This window comes from Sciurus vulgaris (genome assembly GCF_902686455.1).
Source record: "Sciurus vulgaris genome assembly, chromosome: X".
NCBI classification, from domain to species: Eukaryota; Metazoa; Chordata; class Mammalia; order Rodentia; family Sciuridae; genus Sciurus; species Sciurus vulgaris.
This window is the reverse complement of record NC_136471.1, coordinates 31,828,365-31,842,771: the sequence shown is the minus strand read 5'-3', so window position 1 is coordinate 31,842,771 and position 14,407 is coordinate 31,828,365. Positions and strand designations below refer to the sequence as shown.

Here is a 14,407-nt window from a genome sequence, read left to right as displayed (position 1 = left end):
GCAACAGGGGTAGCAGAGAATTTAGACTGAAAATAGGGGAGCCAGGTGTAGTGACACATGCCTGTAATCCCATGACTTGGGAGGCTGAGGCAAGAGGATCACAAATTCAAAGCCAGCCTTCGCAACTTAGTGAAACCCTGTCTCTAAATAAAAAATAAAAAGCACTGGGGATGTAGCTCAGTACCAAAGTCCCTGTGGGTTCAATCCCTGGTACCAAACAAAACAATACCATCCTGCCATCCACTCATCATGCAACCAAGCCCATCCCCTCTCACAGGCACACACAATTTCCAGTCAGCTGTTGGGTGCCTTATTTTAAATATAAACTAATCACAAAGGACTTCAGCCAGTTCAAGGAAAGTTCCAACATGAAAGCCAGAGGCTAACCTCCCCACCCCACCCCCTGCAAAAGAAAAGGGGAACTTGAAGAAAATAGGCAATGTGGGGAACAGACAAAAACAAAACAAAAAACAAACACTATGCTTCTATTCCAATAAGACTACTCAGAGAAATATGAAACGTTGTTTTATTCATAAAACATGAAACACGAGTGAGATAAAGGCCTGTGTAAAAGCATACCAGTGTGAAATTTCAGGATACTAGAGTTAAAAGAAAGACCTTAAAAGCTTCCAGAGGTGGGAAAAAATAAAAGATTCCATATAAAGGATCAGGAAGAGGAATGACATTGGCCTTCTCAAAAGAAATCTGTAACACTGAAAGACAATGGAGTCATGCCTTCAAAATTTGTAGTATATATAATTTCCAACATAGACGTCTATATTCAGTTAACCTATCAATTGAGTATTAAGGTAGAATAAATACATTTTCAGATATTCAGTGCTCAAAATTTTTTCCTCCCAAGTACTGAGGAGTGATATTGGTCAAATTATGTTATGTTGTGTGTTGCATACGTGTACAAATATGTAACAAAATCCCATCAGTATGTACAACTATACTGTACCAATAAAAAAATGTGAGAAAAAGAAAAAAACTTTGAAAAAAAATTTTCCCCTACACATACACTCTCAGGAAGTGACTAGAGGACACGCTCCACTAAAACCAGAGAGTAAACCAAGAAAGAGGAAGCATGGCAGAATATCTAACTCAGGAGATGAGAGTAGGAGAACAGAGGACTCTGAAAAAAAAATGGAACTGTCAGATTATCTATTCATTTAACTGCATATAAAACTATATTGAGCCAAGTGTCATGGCACACACCTGTAATCCCTGCAATTTAGGAGGCTGAGGGCAGGAGGATCATGAGTTCAAAGCCAGTCTCAGCAACTTAGTGAGTCCCTAAGAAGTTAGAGACCCTGTCTTAAAATAAAAAATAAAAAATGGCTGGGGATGTGGCTCAGTGGTTAAACACACCTTGGTTCAATCCCTGGTACCAAAAAAATAAAGTATTAAAAATCTGTTGAATAGTTTAGGAAGATTTAGCCATAGGTACAAGTAGGGCTGCTGTGTATAATTATACAGGCCATGCACTGCATGACTCTAAAGAGGATCATAAAAATCTAAGTAAATAGCTGGGTAAGGTAGCGCACACCTGTAATCCCAGTGTCTTGGGAGGCTGACACAGGAGGATTGCAAATTCAAAGCCAGCCTCAACAATTTAGTGAGGCCATAAGGACTTAGAGAGACCCTATCTCTAAATAAAATATAAAAAAAGGGCTGGGGATGTTGCTTAGTGCTCAAGGCCCCTGAGTTCAATCCCTGGACCAAAAAAAAAAAAAAAAAAAAAAAAAACAAAAAACTGTAAGTAAATAGGAAGGAGAAACAATGATTAAAGCAAGGGAAAGGAAACTTTTAAGAAAGGAAAGAAAATGTAGCCATGTTCAGAGGCGCATACCTGTAATTCCATCTATTCTGAAAGCTAAGGCAGGAAGATGGCAAGTGTGAGGCTAGCTTCTGCAACTTAGTGAGACCTTGTCTCAAAATAAAAAATAAAATGTGCTGGGGGTGTAATTTGGTGTTTGCCTAGCACGTGCTGATTCAGCCCTGGGCTGAATCACTAGTACCAGGAAAAAAAACGTAATGGAATTGTATGTGAAATGTGCCTGCAATGTGTTAATTGGGAACTAAAACAAGTCATAGCCCAATATCTATTGAATAATCCCATTTTTATGTGTGTGAGGGGGGAGCTACCAGGGATTGAACTCAGGGGCACTTGACCACTGAGCCACATTCCCAGCCCTGTTTCGTATTTTATTAAGACACAGGGTCTCACTGAGTTGCTTAGTGCCTCACCCGCCATTGCTAAGGCTGGCTTCGAACTCATGATCCTCCTGCCTCAACCTCCCTAGTGCCTGGGATTACAGGCATGCACCACCATACCAGGTGAATAATCCCATTTTTGCTTTAAAATATAAATAGATGCATTTGTCTTTTGGTGAATGGCCCAGAGGGGCCACTGGGGTGAGTTGGGGTAGGCATGTGTGAAGTCATATTCTAGGAAGATGGATAGAGGCCTTCTCTCTGATGTTTAAAAACAATTCTTGGAGAGGCCTAATGGAGGTTGATGATCACTGAGAGCTGTTGGTGGTGTTTGCATTAAAGACCTCTTTTCAGCCAAATGCGGTGACTCATGCCTGTAATCTAGGCAGCTCAGGAGGCTGATCGTGAGTTCAAAGTCAGCCTCAGCAACTTAGCTAGGCCCTAAGCAACTTGGCGAGACCCTGTTTCTAAATAAAATACAATAATAGGGCTGGGGATGTGGCTCGGTATTTAAGTGCCCCTGGGTTCAATCCTCAGTACCAAAAAACAAACTGAAAACACTTCTTGTTGCTGAGAGTGACTCAATTAGAAGCCTGGGTGCCTTAGATACTGGCGATTGATCCCAGGGGTTCTCTACCACTGAGCTATATCCCCAGCCATTTTATTTTTCATTTTGAGACAGGGTCTCACTAAGTTGCTGAGGCTGGCCTCAAACTTGAGATCCTTCTGCCTCAGGCTCCTGAGTCACTGGGATTATAGGCATGTGCCACTGTGTCCCTTGGGCCTAATCCTTAAAACCCAAGTTTCCTGATTGTTGGAAGGATGGTCCTGGGCTGCTCTGCAAGGGCTGAGGGAGGTCAGAGGCCTCTCACTTTTTGTGGTGAATGGTGGGCAGCAAAGGCTGTGATCATAGGAGGCCTACTTTATACTTTAGCAAAGTCTCTGTGAGCTTCAATCTGCCCTCTTAGCCCTGTGCATGGACATAGAAGAAGGCCCAGAGGGCAGAGGCTTTGCCTCTAAGCATTGTCACTGGCTCTGGCAGAAGCTGTGATTCTCTATGATCTGCTTCTGCACGATGTGCCCTACACAAGGGGTATTTATAGGGGAATGAAATTTAGTCTATACTCTGCTGGTCAACCAAGCCTTCTGCTTTAATTCAGAAATGCCATTGCCAGCACAAAAAGGCAAGCTTTTTTTTTTTTTTTTTTTTTTTTTTTTTTTTAATAACTGGTCACCCAAAGGGGTGCCTTTTTCTAATTTATCCACCCAAGGCGGGGGACTATGTTTTTTATGTTTTGCAATGTTTCTTCTCTGAGGGTCATGCCCTTTTCTAATTTGCCCTAAGGGGCCTTATGTACTAACTGCACACTTGGCTCTCTCAGAAGCATTGATATGCAGATACTAGATTTCTAAGTATGAAGAGTCCTTTATCAGAATAACCACCTATAATCAGGTGACACTGGATTTCCCCTTTGCTCTCTTTTTTTTGGGAGTAGGGGAGGGTGCCAGGGACGGAACCCAGGACCTTATGCATGCTAGGCAAATGTTCTACCAATGTGCTACACCTTCAGCCTCAAACCCCTTTCCTCCTTTGTGAGCCCTGGCCACTCTCCTTGACACAGGCAAATCAAAATAAGAAAATTACTTTGGTCAGTTTTGATTAAGATGGCAGTCAAAGCATTTGTAACTTTGTCCCCATCCTTCCCTCCACATTTCCCTTAAAACATCAGAAAAACAAAAAGAACAAGAATGGTATCCTCTAAGAAAAGTGTACCATCAGCCCTCCAGAAAGTATAAGGAATCCCTTGAGGATGAAAATCAGATGGAATTATATAGATAAGAGAGGAGGAAGAGCTCAGTCCAAAACCTACAAGAACAAATCACTGGAGCAAATCCAGAGAAAACCAAGTCTCAGAATGAACAAATGCAAAGATCAAGGGACCCCTGTAGATAATTAAAGAATCGCATTCAGAAAAGAAAGGCCACTTGGATGCCTTTGTGACTGCCCTGCCCCACCTTCCCCCAACTGATTCTAGAATTTCACACTAAAGAAAGTAAAATATTTTCTTCCCAAAGTTTGTTAGTGTGAGTGTAGGATCCTAGGGAGAAAAAATAACAAACCTCAATATAATCTGGAACAGAAAATGCAGGGGGAAAAAATAGACACGATTTTGACCAGAAGAGAAATATACTGAAGTCCTCCACTGCCAGAGGAGTTATTTTGGCAATGTTCATGGAGGGAAAGGACTGGCCTTTCTGTCTCCTCTGTATCCACCCCCTTTAAAGTGAAGTCTCACAGGTCAACACATTCAATCCACTTACACAAAGCTCTCTCCCTCAGCAGACGGGCCAGTTCAGGAACACAGGCCAACAGAACTGCAGAGAGAACTTAGGCAAGCTATGTTTGCTCATCAATTTGTCCCTTCTTCACTATAATAAGCATAGTCAGCAAAGGACTTCCAGAAATACTTAGAGAAAATCTACAGCATAAAAGAGAAAGACAAACTAATAAGTAGAACAGTTGACCCTACATAGGGAAAAGGGACTGGGGTGAAGGAGTGAACTAATAGAAGGAACAAAACTCTGATTTTCAAATTCTGATTTTCAGACACATTCACAACACACTGAAGACATATTCAGGACCTCTAGTAACTGCTCAAGTATGTATCACAGCAAAACAAAAAATGAATCTGGAGCCAGGCGCTGTGGCGCACGCCTGTAATCCCAGTGGCTCCGGAGGCTGAGGCATGAGGATTGCAAGTTCAAAGCCAGTCTCAGCAACTTAGAGAGGCCCTGAGCAACTCAGAGAACCCTGTCTCTAAATAAAATATAAAAAGGGTCAGAGGCGTGGCTCAGTGGTAGAGCACCTCTGGGTTCAAACCCTGGTACCAAAAAGAAAAAAAGAATCTGGAAAAGAGAAACATGTGGAACATGAGAAATAGTGGTGAGCAAAGAAACAATAAAACTGAATTATACGAATTCTAGGAAAAGGAGAAATATTTGAATCAGACAAAAATAGAATGCAGAGCCAAAAAATTATATGAAAAGAGATAAATGGATATTTAATATTCATAAAAAGCATAATAAGCCATCAAGAACATGTTATAGTCATAGACTTTTATGCATACAACAACATGACTTAGAGACATATAAAACAAAGCCTGTTAGAAATACCAGGAAAGGCCCAGTGTAGTGGTGCATGCCTGTAATCCCAGCAGCTCTGCAGGAGGATGGCAAGTTCAAAGCCAGCCTCAGCAAAAGTGAGGCCTTAAGCAACTCAGTGAGACCCTGTCTCTAAATAAAGTACAAAATAGGGCTGGGGATGTGGCTCAGTGGTTGAGTGCCCCTGAGTTCAATCCCTGGTACCCACCGCCCCAGAAAAAAGAAGAGAAAAAAATACCAGGAAAGCCAGGTGCCGTGGTGCACAACTGGAATCCCAGCAATTCACTTGAGGCAGGAGATCACAAGTTCAAGGCCAGCCTCAGCAATTTAGTGAGGCCATAAGCAATTTAGTGAGACCTTGTCTCAAAATTAAAAAATGAAAAAGGGCTGAGGTTGTGTGTCGGTAGTAGAGCACCCCTGTGTTCAATGCCTAGTTCTAAAAAGTAAAAGAACAAAAATGTACAAATAACCATACATATGAGAAGATCCCCCTTTATTGCTCTCTCTTCCCTCCTTTTCCTCTTCTCTTGTCCCTTTCCTGCTTTTTCCTCTTCTGTCCTCCAACAAACACATCTCTAACAGCTAGTATGTATCAGGCATTGTGTTAGGTACTGCGATCACAGTAGCTAGCAAAACAACCTTGGTGACTGCCACATGAAGCTTTAGTCAGAAAATCATTATTCAAATGTTCATTAAAATACATGTAAAATTATAGTTGGGTATGGTGGTGCACACTTGTTAATCCCAGTATGTCAGAGTTTGTTAATGTGACCAAAAGCCTGACAAGAACAATTTAGAGGAGGAAAAGTTTAATTTAGAATCATGGTTTCAGAGTTTCCATTGCTCTGGGCGTAGGGTGAGACAGAACATCGTGGTGGAAGGTCTTTGTAGAAGCTGCTCACCGCATGGCAGCCAGGAAGCAGAGGGAGAAAGAAGCACCAGGGACAATTATAATCCCCACTTCCTCCAGTCATGCCTCACCTGCTTATAGTTACAACCCAGTAATCTTTTCTAATCATTAATCAATCAAATGGATTTACCCACCAGTTAAGTCACATCTCTTAATCAAATCATTTTGCCTGCATTGACTAACATGAACTTTTTGGGGACACCTCATATCCAAATGTTAACACTCAGTGACTTGGGAGGCTGAGGCAAGAGATCCCAAGTTTGAGGCCAGTCTGGGCAATTTAGTAAGATTGTGTCAAAACTAAGATCATCTCAAAACAAAGCAATAAGATCTGGAAATATAGCTCAGTGGCAGAGTGACTGCCTAGCATACATGAGGCTCTGGATTCCATTCCCCACTCTGAAAAAAAAGTAAAATCACAACTGTGATGAGTACTCTATAGTAGAGGTACACAAATCTACAAAGTCAGGGAAGGTTCTCATAGGAAGCAGATCTTCCTCAGAGATCTAAAGAGTGCACCAAAGTTAACCAGGTGAAGAGGAAGAAAAAAGCATTCCAGGCAGAGCAGGGAAAGCATGTGCAAAAGGCGATGTGGCAGGAGGAAACCCAGTATTTATGAAGACCAAAGACTGCCAGTGTGGTTAGAGCTCACATTGCATGTGGAGAATGTTATAAGGCTGAAGGGGTAGATATTGGTCAGGTTATGCAGGGCCTTATCCTAGGAACAGTAGTTTTAAAGTGAAGAAGTCGCACTTGAACCTTGAAAATATTGAATAAGGGGCAAAAGTCAAAACAGGAAGATCAATTAAAATGCTGTTACTGGACTGAGGCTGAAGCTCCGTGGCACAGTGCCTGCCTAGCATGTGTGAGACACTGGGTTCCATCCCTAGCACCACATAAAAATAAATAAAATAAAGGCAGGTTGTCCATCTACAACTACAAAATTTTTTTAAAAAGGCTATTACTATTCTATATATGATGCATCAAAGTGCACTATACTATCATGTATAACTAATTAGAACAAATAAAAAATTAAAAGGCTATTACTATACTAAGAATGTATCTTTTTTTTTTTTTTTTTTTTCTAACATACTGAGGATTGAACCCAGGGATGCTTAAACATGAGCCACATCCCCAGCCCTTTTTTTCTTTTTTTGGTACTTTATTTAGAGATAGGGTCTCACTAAGTTGCTTAGGGTCTCGCTAAATTGCTGAGGCTGGCTTCCAATTTGTGATCTTCCTGTCTCAGCCTCGTGAGCCACTGGGATTACAGGGATGCTGGGATTACAGGTGTGTGCCATTACTTCCTTCTTGTTTGTAGGAGGGGCCAGATGCAACAACTTATCCTGTACCTTAGGAGGGATATCCCAGCAGACCCCACACCACTGGACTCCTAGAAATTTTACTGAAGTTGAAGGCCCTTGAATTTTAGTGGGATTTATTTCCCATCCCCTGATATGCAAATACTTCACTAGCAAGTCCAGAGTGGTTGCTACATCTTGCTCAGTTGGTCCAATCAACATAATGTCATCAATTATGTTAAGAGACCAGTGTGATACAATGTGGTAGAGAAAGGGGATCAAGATCTCTGGATTAAGATATGACCAGGGCAGGAGAGTTGACATACCCCTGAGGAAGGACCATGAAGGTATATTGCTGGCCTTGCCAACTGAAAGCAAACTGCTTATGAATAGGTGCATTATTATAGGTACAAAGGGCCTCATGAATAGATATGGAGAAAAAAGAACTTACCAGATCAATAGTTGCATACCAGGTTCCAGGACATGTGTTAATCTGCTCAAGCAAAGAAACGTTATGCAGTAGCTAGCAATGAGCAGTGAAATGCATGGCAAGGTCACAAGTGTTCTTTAAATTACTTTAGGGTCTTTAAACTACTTTTAAAGTAGATGGGAAAGCAAAGGGTGGTAGTTAATTTGCAGAAAATAAACAGAAGCAAGGGAGCTAGTTGGAAATCAGGTCAAGAGAAAAGGATTAATGGGACTAACTCTTGACAGGGTCCATTGATGTTGATTTGAAGCTAGGAATTATGCTGTAGGTGCCTTCATTTGTCTGGGAAGGAAGATTCCTTTAGTAGCGTAGGTGCACTAAGGTAACTTCTGACCAGCTATTGACCTCATTGCCCACATGAACATGGGATTGACTTGTAGATGAAGTCCCTAAATAGGATGGCCACCAGGACAGTTCCAGAGAGCATCAACTAAGGTCAAAAACCCCACCACACAACGTGAAGGAGGAGTTGAACACCCGATTGGCAAAGAGTACAGAAGGTGGTCCCCAGCTCTCCAGGCAAACCTCAAACAGTAATAAATGTGGAGACAGAGTTGGTTGTCTCCTCTGTGGTTCTCTGCTCTCTCTCTCTCTCTCTCTCTCTCTCTCTCTCTCTCTCTCTCTCTCTCGTGCTCTCTGCTCGAGCCTCGCTTTGCTTTTACTTTACTTTCACCTCACTTTCTCTTTACTTTCACTTATAATAAAGTTCTCTTGCATGGCTTTTGGTGTCTGACCTTAAGTTTTCTTTGGTCGGAACACAAGAACTGAGGTTTGGAGTTTCAGCTCCCTGCTTTCCTGTGACAAAAACCACATCTGGTACAGCAGCTGCAATTGCAGTCACCACCTTATTAAGCTTCCAATAATCAACTGTCATTTTCCAAGATTCATTCGTCTTCTGCACAGACCAAATAGGAGAGTTAAATGAGGAAGTGATGGGGACACCACCCCTGTATTCTTCCAATCCTTGATGGTGGCATTAATCTTTGTAATCCCTTCAAGGGATGTGATATTGTTTTTCCCAGGTAGAAGCAACCCTTATGGGTTTCATTTGGTCTTTCCCAAATGAAAGGCCTCATTCTAAAAGTTAGGAAACCAGTGTGGGAATTCTGCCAAGTGCTAAATAAATCTATCCCAATTATGCATTTTGGGACTGGGGAAATAACCACAGGATGAGTTTGGGGACCCACTGTGAATTGGATCTTGGCCAAAACTCTGTTGATGGCCAGGTGTGGTGGTGCATGCCTGTAATCTCAGTAGCTCAGGAGGCTGAGGCAGGAGGATCTGAGTTCAAAGCCAGCCTCGGCAACTTATTGAGACCCTAAACAACTTAGTGAGACCCTGTCTCTAAATAAAATATAAAAAGAGCTGGGGATGTGGCTCAGTGGTTAAGCACCTCTGGGCTCAATTCCTAGTACCAAGAAAAAAAAAAGAAGGTTGTACATGGCAAATCCACTCCAACATTCCAGTCTCAGCCTCTGAATTCCATCTTTCACTGGAGACGAAATGACATCAGACATTTCCAGTTTATTCACAGTAGGCCATCTTTGGTCCTGTATTTCAACCAGCGAACCAAACAATGAGTACCTTTTTTTTTTTTTTTGGTACCAGGGATTGAACCCACAGGTGCTTAACCACTGAGCCACATCCCCAGCTCTTTTTATATTTTATTTTGAGACAGGGTCTCACTAAGTTCCTTAGGGCCTTACTAAGTTACTGAGGCTTGCTTTGAACTCGTGATTCTTCTGCCTCAGCCTCCTGAGCTGCTGGGAGTGCAGGCTTGTGCCACCACACATGGATACTAACACCTTTTTGCACATTGCAAGCTTCTGCATTAAATCCAGAATCTCTGCTGAACGAAGCCATATCAATAAATTCAACCTGGTCTAATTTTATGTTTCTTCCACTATTATCCCAACCCCTTAAAATCCATTCCCACACCTGTACCCTAGACCTCTACTTGTATGAATTAGAAAACTCGGGACTGGGGCTGTAGCTCAGTGGCAGAGTGCTTACCTAGCACCTGTGAGGTGCTGTGTTCCATCCTCAGCGCCACATAAAAAATAAACATAAAATAAAGGCATTCTGTCCATTACAACTACAAAAAAATTTTTTTAAAAAAGAAAACTCACCAAGTTCCTTTGTAGTGTAGGGCAGTCTCCTCCTGGGTCACACTGTGTACCTCACCTTAAGGGCCTGCTTAGACTTGTACCTGGTTACAGGCCTAGAGGCAAACTTGGATGGGAAGGGTGGGTCCTGAAGAGTATCAGCATTGTCATGCTCAGCAGCCTCATCAAGAAAGGTCATAACTGTCTCCATAGGCAATGCAGGATTAGTTCCCCCGGGGGGGGGGGGGGGGGGGGCACCCACTCACAGAGGGTGGGGGTGGGGATGTGTGTTAAGGGTTGGGGGGGGCACTTCCTCTGGCAAAATAAACTCATCTGAATGTAGGAGTTGATGTCCTGCAGTCTCTGGGGTCCTTCCACACATTTGTGTCCCAATTTACAGGATCCCATTCTTTTCCAAGCAGTGCCCTCACTCTAAGTGCAGGTTCCCTTTCAGGCTGAGTTAAACTTGCATCCTAATTCAGCAAATTGCAAAATGAGGGTCTGTGTTTGGTTTTCGGTAACCTCAGTCCTATGGCTACAAAAAAGAAATTCTCCTTCACAGCACACTGAGCAGCTTTTAGATTAGTTATGTGCATCTGGAACTGTTCCTTCTTCATTGTTCCTTTATCCAGTGAAGCCAGAAGCAACCAGTCAACATCATTATGTAACAGTGTCCACTTAATTCTTTGAGTGTAGCCCTTGCCACTCTGCCACTGCAACTTATTTTTTTAAATGGACATGTTTCTTTCTCTTCCTCTCCCTGCTCCTCTCTAATCTCTCCCCATCCCTAATCTCAGGGGACCCAGGATTACCTTTCTTTCCCATTTTAGGCAGATTTATCTCTCCTTTGAGTTCACACCCACCACAGGAACAACTGATTCAGACTTTGGGGATGGCACCAAATTCAGAAATGACTAGCTCCCAAATTAACAAGTGAATTACAACTCCAACAGAGAACGTGTGGAATGGAGCCTTTGAATCACCTCTTTAAACGCCCCCACCCCAACCCCTTTCCTGTTGATGGACAGAATCACAGCCTCTGGGACAGGAGTCCCCTGTGTTTCTTTACTAGAAAAGCAATAAATAAACCTTCTTTTTCCTTTTTTTTTTTTGTGTTCAAAACCATGTCCTCATTATTGGATTGGCATTGGGGACAAGGACCAAACTTTTGGCAACAATTATATTCTTTTGTTTTCTAAAAATATTCAAAAGTATCATCCATAGAATCACTAAACAACTTCTCACGAGTGGCAAATTAGGAGGATTAAATGCATTGACTTTGCAAATATCTTTAAATAATTCACACCACGCACCTGGCACAAACTTTAATTAATACTAAAATTTAGAAAGCCAACTCCAGAAACCACAAAAGCAACTAAGCAAATACATCCTTACAATTCTGTTTCTCTAGAACCACCTGGTACAGAACTAACAGGATATGTGTGTGTGTGTGTGTGTGTGTGTGTACACATATGTGTATATGTATGTGCATACATACACGTAATATGTATATATGTGTGTATATATGTGTATATATATATATGTATATATATATATATATGTGTGTGTGAATGAATCATCGTAAAATGTATTTATTAGATTGCCTCACAAGATCACAAGCTGGATTGTCCCACAATGGCTGTGTGCAGAATGTGGAGGGCCCAAAGAACAAGTAGCTACTCAGTCCAAGAAGCTGGAGTCTCAGAAGAACCAATGATGCAGTCCCAGTCTGGGATTGAAGGCCTGGAAACCCCGGGGAGAATCACTGGTCAGAGTCTGCTGTGGAAGAGTGAAGGTGCTAAGGGCCAATGTCCTTCAGTGATCACAGCAGCAATTGAAGCATCCCCTTGAGAGGAATCTAGCTCATATCTACATGGGTTTCCTCCTTCTCCCACCTTTGTTCCATACAGGTCCCCAGCCTATTGGACTATGCTGTTCACATTCAGGGCAGGTCTTGCCCCTCAGATTGCTTTTCCATATGCCAATCATTTCTGGAACTATGAGCACACTCAGAAGTCTCTTAATCTTAGGCATTTCTTATTACAATCAAGTTGACAATTCAGATTAGCCATCACAAGTTGTATAGTAGGCATTTGGATAAAAATGTCTAGAACTCAGGCTGGGCACTGTGGCACACACCTGTAATCTCAGTGGCTCTGGAGACTGAGATGGGAGGATCGGGAGTTCAAAGCCAGCCTCAGCCAAAGCAAGGCTCTAAGCAATTCAGTAAGACCCTGTCTCTAAATAAAATACAAAATAGGGCTGGGGATGTGGCTCAGTGGTCGAGTGCTCCTGAATTAAATCCCTAGTACAAAAAAAAAAAAAAAAAAAGAAAAAAAAGAAAGAAAAGAAAAGAAAAAGAAAAAGAAAGAAAAGAAATGAAAATCTAAAACTCAGAAAAAGCTGGAGTTATGCTGGGCACAGTGGTGTATGCCTTTAATCTCAGTGCCTGGAGAGGCCAAGGCAGGAGGATCACTAGTTCAAAGCCAACCTGGACAATTTAGTGAGAGTCCCAGCAATTTAGCAGGACCCTGTCTGAAAATTAAATAAAAAAAGCCTGGGGATATAGTTCAATGGTAGTGCACAATCAATAAAAAAAAAAAAAAAAAATATATATATATATATATATATATATATATATATATATATATATATATTAAAAAGCCTGGGGCTGGGGCTGTAGCTCAGTGATAGAGCACTTGCCTGGCATGTGTGAGGCACTGGGTTCGATCCTTAGCACCACTTAAAAATAAATAAATAAAACGATGTCTTGTTGCCCATCTACAACTACAAAATTTTTTTTAAAAGCCCATGGGTGAGATCTCCTAAAGAGAAATTATAAAGTGAGAGGAGAATCTATAACCAAATTGAATGTTAACATTTAGTGTTCAAGTAAGGAAAGTGAGCACAGGGCACGGTGGCACATGCCTGTGATCCCAGCGACTTGGGAGGCTACGGTAGGAGGATCCAGAATTCAAAGCCGACCTCAGCAATTTAAAAAGGCCCTAAGCAACTTAACAAGACCCTGTCTCAAAATAAAATATAAAAAAGGGCTGGAGATGTGGCTCAGTGGTTAAGCACCCCTGGGTTCAATTCCCAGTACTGGAAAAAAAAAAGTGAGGGATAACCAGAGAGGGATAGATGAGGAAAACTAGGGTGTGTCAGATATGCCACAGGAAGAGAATGTTTCAAAAAGAGGGAATGACTACCTGTAACAAATTGATGTCCAGTCAAATAAGTAAAGATGAAAGTGTATCTATTCAATTTAGCAAAATAAAGGTCATTTTATTGCTGTTATTTTTGCAGTGCTGGGGGATCCATCCCAGGGCCTTGCACATGCTGAGCGAGCCTCTACCACAGAACTACACCCCCAGATCCTAAAGGTCAGTTTTCACTGGTCCAGTTATTTAGTTCTGCATAACACACGATCGCAAAACCTAGGGACTTAAAACGATTTTTTGTTATTATATCTCACAATTATTTGGGTCAGGAATTCAGACATGGCATATAATGGATGACTCATTTCTGCTTCATTATGTCTGGGTCCTAGGCTGGGGTGAACAGTTGTGGGCAGACTGGTCACATCTCTCTCCAAACAGCATTTCCATCTGGCTAGCTAAAGTCTCCACACAGAATGACAGACTCTGGGTGGGAATTTATTACATGGTGCCTGAAGGGTACCATAGTGAGTGTTCCAAAAAGCCCAAGTGGAAACTACAAGGCTTTTTTTGTTGGAACTGGGGGTCGAACCTGGAGCTTTGTGAATGGAAGGCTGACGCTTTGCCACTGAGCTACATCCCAGCCTGCTACAAGGCTTCTTATGACGAAGTCTTATAAATCCCTGAATATCACTTCTGTCGTATTTTCTTTAAGCAATTCCCTAAAACCAGCCCAGACTCAAGAGAAGAGGAATTAGACTGCAATGGAAGAGGACAAGAAAGGTGAGGAGGGGGGAGGGGACAAGATGGGAGGGGAGAAGAGATGACTGTTAAGATTTCCCTCCCACACACAAATATGTCAAGATTAAAGAACTGGCTGGGCACAGTGTTGCATGCCTGTAATTCCAGTGGCTAGGGAGGCTGAGGCAGGAGGATTGTGAGTTCAAACCAACCTCAGCAAAAGCGATGCAGTAAGCAACTCAATGAGACCCTGTCCCACTGGGGATGTGGCTCAGTGATTAAGTGCCCCTAAGTTCAATCCCCAGTACCAAAAAAAAAAAAAAAAA

General features: G+C 42.1%; 1 protein-coding gene across 2 annotated transcripts in view; it reads left to right on the top strand.

Annotated features, from left to right (window-relative positions):
- The window catches only part of MCTS1 (MCTS1 re-initiation and release factor), a 59,014-nt gene that overhangs the window by 15,841 nt on the left and 28,766 nt on the right, over positions 1–14,407 (top strand). For both annotated transcript variants that reach the window (XM_079123447.1, XM_079123446.1), the window contains exons 4-5: positions 13,489–13,565; positions 14,056–14,123. The gene's annotated coding sequence lies outside the window, so the exon portion shown is untranslated. The remainder of the gene's footprint in view (positions 1–13,488; positions 13,566–14,055; positions 14,124–14,407) is intronic.